Source organism: Triticum urartu, chromosome 7A, assembly GCF_056163025.1.
Source record: "Triticum urartu cultivar PI428250 chromosome 7A, HENAU_Tu73, whole genome shotgun sequence".
Taxonomy (NCBI): Eukaryota; Viridiplantae; Streptophyta; class Magnoliopsida; order Poales; family Poaceae; genus Triticum; species Triticum urartu.
In genome coordinates, this window is record NC_141879.1 from 416718171 (window position 1) to 416725877 (window position 7707).

Below are 7707 nucleotides of genomic sequence, written 5' to 3' on the forward strand. Positions count from 1 at the left end.
ACACAATTGCTATCTTGGTTCATGAAACATTGCATGAGAAAAGAGCTCAAAAGAGAAAGAGCCAAAAAAGATTTTAAGCAAAAAGGAAAGATAAGCAAACAACTTTTAAGCAAGAACCATAGCATCATACAACATTAAGATTGTCATACTAGATCATCTTGGATCATATCATCGGAATACCATACATAGAACATACTTGGGAGAGAAACCATTGCATTTTTGCTTAGTAGGTTGTGCATAAGTCTTCGTATCCGCCTATCACTACAAGAAACCTGTTAATCCATGACAGATTTGTGATGATGTTCTGAGAATCCGTCACAGTATGTGACAGTTTTCTCTCATCCGTCACGAAAACCGTCATCGACCAGCAAGATGTGAATGTGCCTAGAAACCCAATAAAGCCCATATGTTCTTTGTTTTTTCCCAGAGACCATAAATTTTAATTTAAAAAATGCAATGAAGACTTGATCCCAAGACCACTTGGGTTAAGAGACTACCGTGTGAAAACAATGCTACCAGCATTACTAAAGGAGCATTCGGCCATTTCCCTTCTGATAATGCACCTACAGTAAAATTTTTAGTAAAAAAGTGTGACATGGATCAAACCGTGCACCTCTCACCTTGAATAGTCTGTACCTGTTTGTCAAGAAATCATGGTGTGACATATTGCAGACGTAAAACATTGCACTCGTACACAACAACTATATATATATTTAATATGCAACTTCAAAATTTAATTCATGTTTACTTAACTGGTTGGACAGATTGCAGACATAAATTCGCAAAAATAATAATATTGCAGACATAAAGTTTTGCACTCATACACAACATCTCTCTCTATATATAATATGTGACTCCAAATATAAATTCATGTTAACTTAAAAATGTATAAATATAGTTTTTGAATTTCATCTATATGAGAATCAACATAGTCTAATTTATTCTTTAAAACCATCATGGCTGGCAACAAGAAACTCATAGAAGGACTAGTAGGGCTTTTTAATGTTGTCCAAGCCATGATAGACTGCTGCTCCTTTTTCATATACGAGGAAACGGAGTGCCCCTGCCCCTGCCGATGTGGCGATCCGGTGTGAGAGAAAACTCGCGCTGTGATTGGTTGACCAAACCCTCCCACGGATCGCATATCTAAACCGTCTGCTCATGCGAGATCCGACGGCTAGCAAACCTTCCCCTCTTTCTCGAGTGTTCTTCACCCCACCCACGCGCTATCTCCGCCCGTGACTAGCGCCCCCACGCCGCCCGAACTCGAACAGCAGCAGCCGCACCCACACACCTTCTTCCTCTCATGCCGCTAGCCCACCGTACTCCCCTCCTCCCCTCCTGGCTCCCCCCCTCGTGCACACACCCTCCCATTCCGAGGCCTCCCCGCCATGCCCAGCTACCCCTCAACCGGCCGCGCCGCCTGCACTCCCACCGCACCGCTGTAGTATCCTCTCCTTTGGCCAGATCCCGTTGAGATCCGCGAGTCCACGGCAACCCTGGAAGGATCACGGCGCGGCCACGGGCTTCCTCCCCTACGACATCCCCTTCCCTCACCTCTAGCCTCCACTGCTCGATCCAGTCCCTGAAGCCTGATCTAGTCCACAACTCGGAGTCGGAATCGTCGATGCAGGTCGCGGCCATATCGCTGCAAGGAGCGACCGATCCCATCGTGGGCGTCCTGAACTGCAGGGATGCACAGAGCCGCCATCGGGCCCAGCAGCCGGGGATGCGCCGTGCTGGGAGGCTGCCATCCTTCGTCGCCACTGTCCCGCATCCGTCGCCCCACCAGGTCCCCCTTCGTCTATACTTGGATTTTTCCTTTTTGACGTTGTCTTAAGGTTTGTCCACGCGCAGGCAATGTCGACCATGGGTTGAGGCCTGATATTGGCGGACAAGGTTCTCTCTCCGATGACGTCGGCGGGACAGCCGGATCTCCGTCGAGCAATCCACTGAATGCCCGCACCCTTGCACAAAATTAGAATTGGGTGTTTGTATTTTTAGTTTCTTGTGTTCTGCTGGTCCTTGCAGATGCATTGTATGGAAATACCCGTAGTTTAAAGCTTGTGTAATTTTTTCTGCTGTGTGTATGTATTTGTTTTTTGAGGACCATATGTATTTTTTTCTTTTATTTAATGACATGACCGTATATCTTCTATCAAATTTATACTGGCTCAGAATTTGCATGGACCAAGAGAAATGAGATGGGCTAATTGTTGAGAATGAAACCAGTGGGCCTTGGACATACCTAAAATTTAACGGGCCAAAGTTCCAACTGGGCTGATTACTACATGGATGTTTGTCTTAGAAGGAGCCAAAATTCTTATTGGGCCAATTACTTTATGGGATGCCACGTCAGATCCATGTCAGATTCTGATGTGGCACACAAGTTAACACTGTTATGAGCATGCTAACACCGTTATGAGCATGTTAGTTAAGTGTCGTCCATGACGGTCAAGAATCGTCACAGACCACGGCGGTTTTGGATGAGCCGTCATGCAGTGTGCGGTGGTCAAATTATGACGCGATATACATGACAGATTTTAAATCCGTCATGGATTCCCTTCCGTGATGGTTTTGCGCGGGTCTGTGACGGACACAAACTGTCATGTATTAATGGAATTCTTGTAGTGTATTATGCAATCGTGCTAGTGCCTCTCTAGTGTTGTGCAACAAGAGCATTTTCGTGGATTCCACATTTTGGCTCTCCTTGGTTGCACGACCCCATTTATCTCTTTGCGTGTCTGTTTCTGTGTGCCATATTTTGCTATTGGTCTACTTGTTGCATTGCCAACTTGCGAATCTTTTCCAACACTATTGGAGCTCACTAATAATTGCATCAAATTTTGTGCCACCATCCTAACCGAGCTCCACCATAAGCTTTTACTTGTGTAGGTGTGAGAAACCGACAAGAATTGGTACCAATTGTGCTATTTCCTTATTCACATTGGAGTGATCATTGATCCATCTTCAACTTCGGTCAAGGTACATTTGGTATTGTTCTTCTCCTTCTACCACTCACGAAGTTGTTTAGAATGATGGATAGGCCAAGTACTTCTACCAACCCACTCTTCATCGAGCAAGACGACGACATGTCTTCCTACGTCACAAAGAGCCACCTCTTTGGTGCACAACATGCTTTGCATCAAGAGCAACAAGCAATGAGTGAATGCATCGACAACCTAGCCACCGACTTGCGACTCTACGAGCAACGTACAAGAGACTATTTCGACAACAAGCTCGACGACCACAAGCAAGAGAATGACGTAAGAATGGACGAGATTTGTGCTTTGTTTCTCAACCACTCTTCTTCCACTTCATCCTCATCAAGACAGAGCCCCTCAAGTCGACACTCCGACTACACCATCTCCGGCTCAAGTACACCGACATCGAACACTCTTCGTTGCACCGTGCGTCAAGATCGTCACGCAAACTACAATCCTCTACACGATAATGACTATCAAGAGAAAGCTCGTGCACAAGAACATCGACATCGTCAAAACCAAGCTACTCTCGAGCAAGCACAAGAATGGCAACGACAACGCCAACGAGAAGAGGAAGAGCAAGCGCGTCTACACCAAGATGCACAAGATGCCGAGGCACAACGCCAAGAACAACAATTGCGAGAAGCTAGAGCACTTGAGGCGCAACGTGCACTCTACGACACGAATCACGCCGTTGCCCAACGCAACCGCCATAGGCGCGAACAAGAAGAAGCACTTCGCAAAGAAGTTCAAGAACGGATTTACCAATCACGGGTGCATCATCAAATTCCTCAAGCTCGTCCACAACCTCGCAAAGAACCTCAAGTTCAACAAGAGCAAGAAGACATTGGAAATCCTCCAACACAAGAACAAGTTGTGAGAGATGATCCTCCTTGACAACGATGTCATCATCCCCGACCCCAACACAATGAAGAGCAATGCTACGGCAAGCTAAAGTTTACCATGCCCAAGTTCAATGGAAGCAATGATCCCGAAGAGTACCTTTCATGGGCATTGAAGGTCGACAAAATCTTCCGCTTGCACAACTATGAAGAAGATAAGAAGATCGCGATGGCATCCCTTGAGTTCCAAGACTACATCCTCATTTGGTGGGAACAAGTCACTGAGTGTCGAGGGGCAAGAGGTGAACCACCCATCACTACTTGGGCGCAAATGAAGGATGTCATGAGAGCACGCTTCGTGCCAACCTACTATAACCGCAACCTCTTCAAGAAAATCCAACTCCTCAAGCAAGGAACCAAGAGCATTGAAGAATACTACAAGGAAATGGAGATTGCAATACGAGCCAATGTCATGGAAGATGATGAGCAAACTATGGCACGTTTCTTGAATGGACTCAATCATCCCATCAAGAAGACCGTCGACTTCCAACCATACTCGAACCCCATCGAGCTAGTGCATAAAGCTACCAAAGCGGAACGTCAAGTGCAAGATGACTTCAAGTATGCCAAGTTCTCATCCAAGTCCTATGTCTTCTCCAAAAACCAAGCTTCAACGACTCCCAACACCTTCTACCTCAGCCAAGCCATCTACAAGCAACAACGACAAGTCGAGTTACAAGAAAACTTCGACAACTCCAAGTCATCATCCTACTACAAGCAACTTCAAGCCAAGAGCTTCATCATCATCTACCCCAACCGATGATACCGTCAAGACAAGTTCCTTCAAATGCTTCACATGCATATGCCGAGGCCACAAGTCCTTTGAATGTACCAACAAGCGCACCATGATCCTCAACGACGATGGTACATACGACTCCATGAGTGAAGGTGAAATGGAAGCCCTTGAGCAAGTGGACATACACCAGCATGTGAACGAAGATCAAGAGGATCAAGTCTTCTGTGACAAAGATTCAAGCCCCACTCTCGTTGTCTCCAAGGTCTTGACTCTTCAACATCAACAAGAAGAAGACCAAAGATGCCATATCTTTCATACCAAGGCCGACATCAATGGAAGCTCCGTCAAGGTCATCATCGATGGAGGGAGTTTCCATAACTTAGCAAGTGAAGAACTATGCTCCAAGCTCCAATTGTTCAACATGAAGCTCCCACATCCCTACAAAGTTCAATGGCTAAGCGACTCCGGCACCATCCAAGTCGAGCATAGAGTGCAAGTCTCCTTAAAAATCGGAGCTTACAAAGACACTTCGGAGTGTAATGTCGTTCCAATGACCATTTGCCACCTTCTTCTCGGGCGACCATGGCAATTTGAGAGAGGTGTCATCCACAACGGCCGAACAAATCACTATATCTTCAAGATAAAAGGAAAGGAGTACGTACTTCACCCTATGTCTCCAAGCCAAGTGATCGTCGACAAGCAAACCACCCATCGTGGAGAGAATAGTGAGAGAGCGAATCACCAAAAAGAGAGTGAGTGCCACAAGCCCAAATCGAGTGCCTCCACAATGAGCGAAAAGAAAAACTTAGTTCTACTTGCCACCAAAAGTGAGATAAGAGAAGTGTGTGAGAACCCATCAAGTGTCCTACACTATGTCCTTTTGTGCAAGGACGAGGCACCAAAAGCTAACACCTCTCACACTCTACCTTTAGTGTTGTATTCTCTTTTGCAGGAATCCCAAGATGTTTTCCCCAACGAGCTACCTCCGGGTCTACCTCCACTACGAGGCATTGAGCACTGAATCGACCTCATCCCCGGAGCTCCTCTTCCTAACAAGGCTCCCTACCGCGTCAACCCAGAGGAAACTAAGGATATCCAATGGCAAGTACAACAACTTATCAACAATGGCCATGTACGAGAAAGTTTGAGACCTTGTGCCATACCGGTAATCCTTGTTCCCAAGAAAGATGGTACATTTAGTATGTGTTCCGATTGCCGACCTATCAATGCTATCACCATACGCTATAGGTACCCCATTCCACGCCTTGATGATATGCTATATGAACTTAGCGGTGCCACTATTTTCTCAAAAATTGATCTTAAGAGTGGTTACTATCAAATACGCATACAAGAGGGTGATGAATGGAAAACCGATTTCAAAACAAAGTTTGGTTTGTATGAATGGTTAGTTATGCCTATGGGTTTATCGGAAGCACCCGGTACTTTCATGCGTCTTATGCATTATGTGTTTCTCCCTTATATTGGTGAATTTGTTGTTGTTTACTTCGACGATATTCTTATGTTTAGCAAATCTCTCAAAGCGCATGTCACCCACCTTCGCACTGTGCTACAAACTCTTCGAAAAGAGCGTCTCTATGCTAATATGGAAAATGCATATTTGGCGTTGATAAGCTTGTTTTCTTGGGTTTTGTAGTATCTTCTAAGGGTGTTCATGTTGATGAATCTAAGATTAATGCTATTAAAACTTGGCCACAACCAACCAACTTGCAACAAGTGCGTAGCTTCCTTGGTTTAGCTGGTTTCTACCGTAGATTTGTGAAGGACTTTAGCACCATTGCTTCACCTTTGCATGCTTTGAGTAAGAATAATGCACCCTTTGTTTGGGGACCATCCCAAGATACTGCATTCAATGAGCTTAAGAATTTTCTTACTCATGCTCCCGTGCTTGCATTGCCCAACTTCGACAAACCCTTTGAGATTCATTGCGATGCTAGTGGTAATGGCATAGGAGGTGTGTTAACACAAGAGAAGTGCCCCATAGCTTACTTTAGTGAGAAACTTTCCAGAGCGCAACTCAATTACCCCATCTATGACAAAGAGCTATATGCTTTAGTGCGAGTTTTGCATCAATGGGAACATTATCTTCGCCCTCATGAATTTATCATCCATACCGACCATGAAACACTTAAATACCTTCAAGGTCAAACTAAGTTGAACAAGCACCATGCAAAATGGAGTGAGTTCATTGAGTCTTTTCCTTATGTCATCAAGTACATTAAAGGTAATGAAAATGTTGTGGCGGATGCACTTTCTCGCATATGCATGCTTGTTACTGAACTTGAATTGGATGTCATTGGCTTTGAGCACATAAAACACTTGTATGCACATGATCCTACTTTTGCTATTCCTTATGCCAAATGTTTGACGCATACATCTTGGGAACACTGGTACATCAAAGATGGTTATCTTATGAGAGCTAACAAACTTTGCATCCCCGAGTCTTCTCTTTGTTTGCTACTTTTGCAAGAATCTCATGGCGGAGGACTAATGGGACATTTCGGACGCGACAAGACATTCGCTATGCTCTCCAAGAACTATTATTGGCCCAAGATGTTCCACGACGTCAACCACTTCATCAATCGATGCTACAAAAAAAGACACATCTGTGACATTTTGGGCTGAACGAATTTTTTTCTGTCATACTTATGACACTTCTATGACGATAATTGTGACAAAACCTGGTATCATCATAGATGTGGTGGGGTCCTACTTCTATGACAAAAAATCATGACAGAAAATGGGCTTTTCGTCCTGGGCGGGCCGGAGACGTAGCTGCATGACATTCTTTGGGCCGTCCATGACGGAAAAAACCGTGGTAGAAGCGAGGGCGAGGAAAATATCGAGGAGTTCCCGGTTACGGTGGCTGGTCGGGGGCTGAGCGATGCGCGTTTCTCTCGTACGTACGTGCGTGTGTGCGAGGCGTTATGCTCTAACTGAACCCGAGCGGGGCATTGGACTCTAACTGAACCCGAGCGATTGCACTCCAGGCTACGCATTACTGAACCAGAGCGATCGATCGATGGCTGCTAACTGAAGCCGATCGAGCGATTCCTTCGCTACTGCT

The 7707-nt window shown here is 45.3% G+C and overlaps 1 long non-coding RNA gene across 1 annotated transcript; it reads left to right on the top strand.

The window, feature by feature from the left end:
- Nucleotides 1-1215: 1215 nt before the first annotated feature.
- Nucleotides 1216-2190, top strand: LOC125522166 (uncharacterized). The gene is made up of 2 exons (XR_007289645.2): nt 1216-1792; nt 1858-2190. It is a non-coding gene; the product is annotated as an uncharacterized LOC125522166 (long non-coding RNA).
- The last annotated feature ends 5517 nt before the right edge of the window (nt 2191-7707 follow it).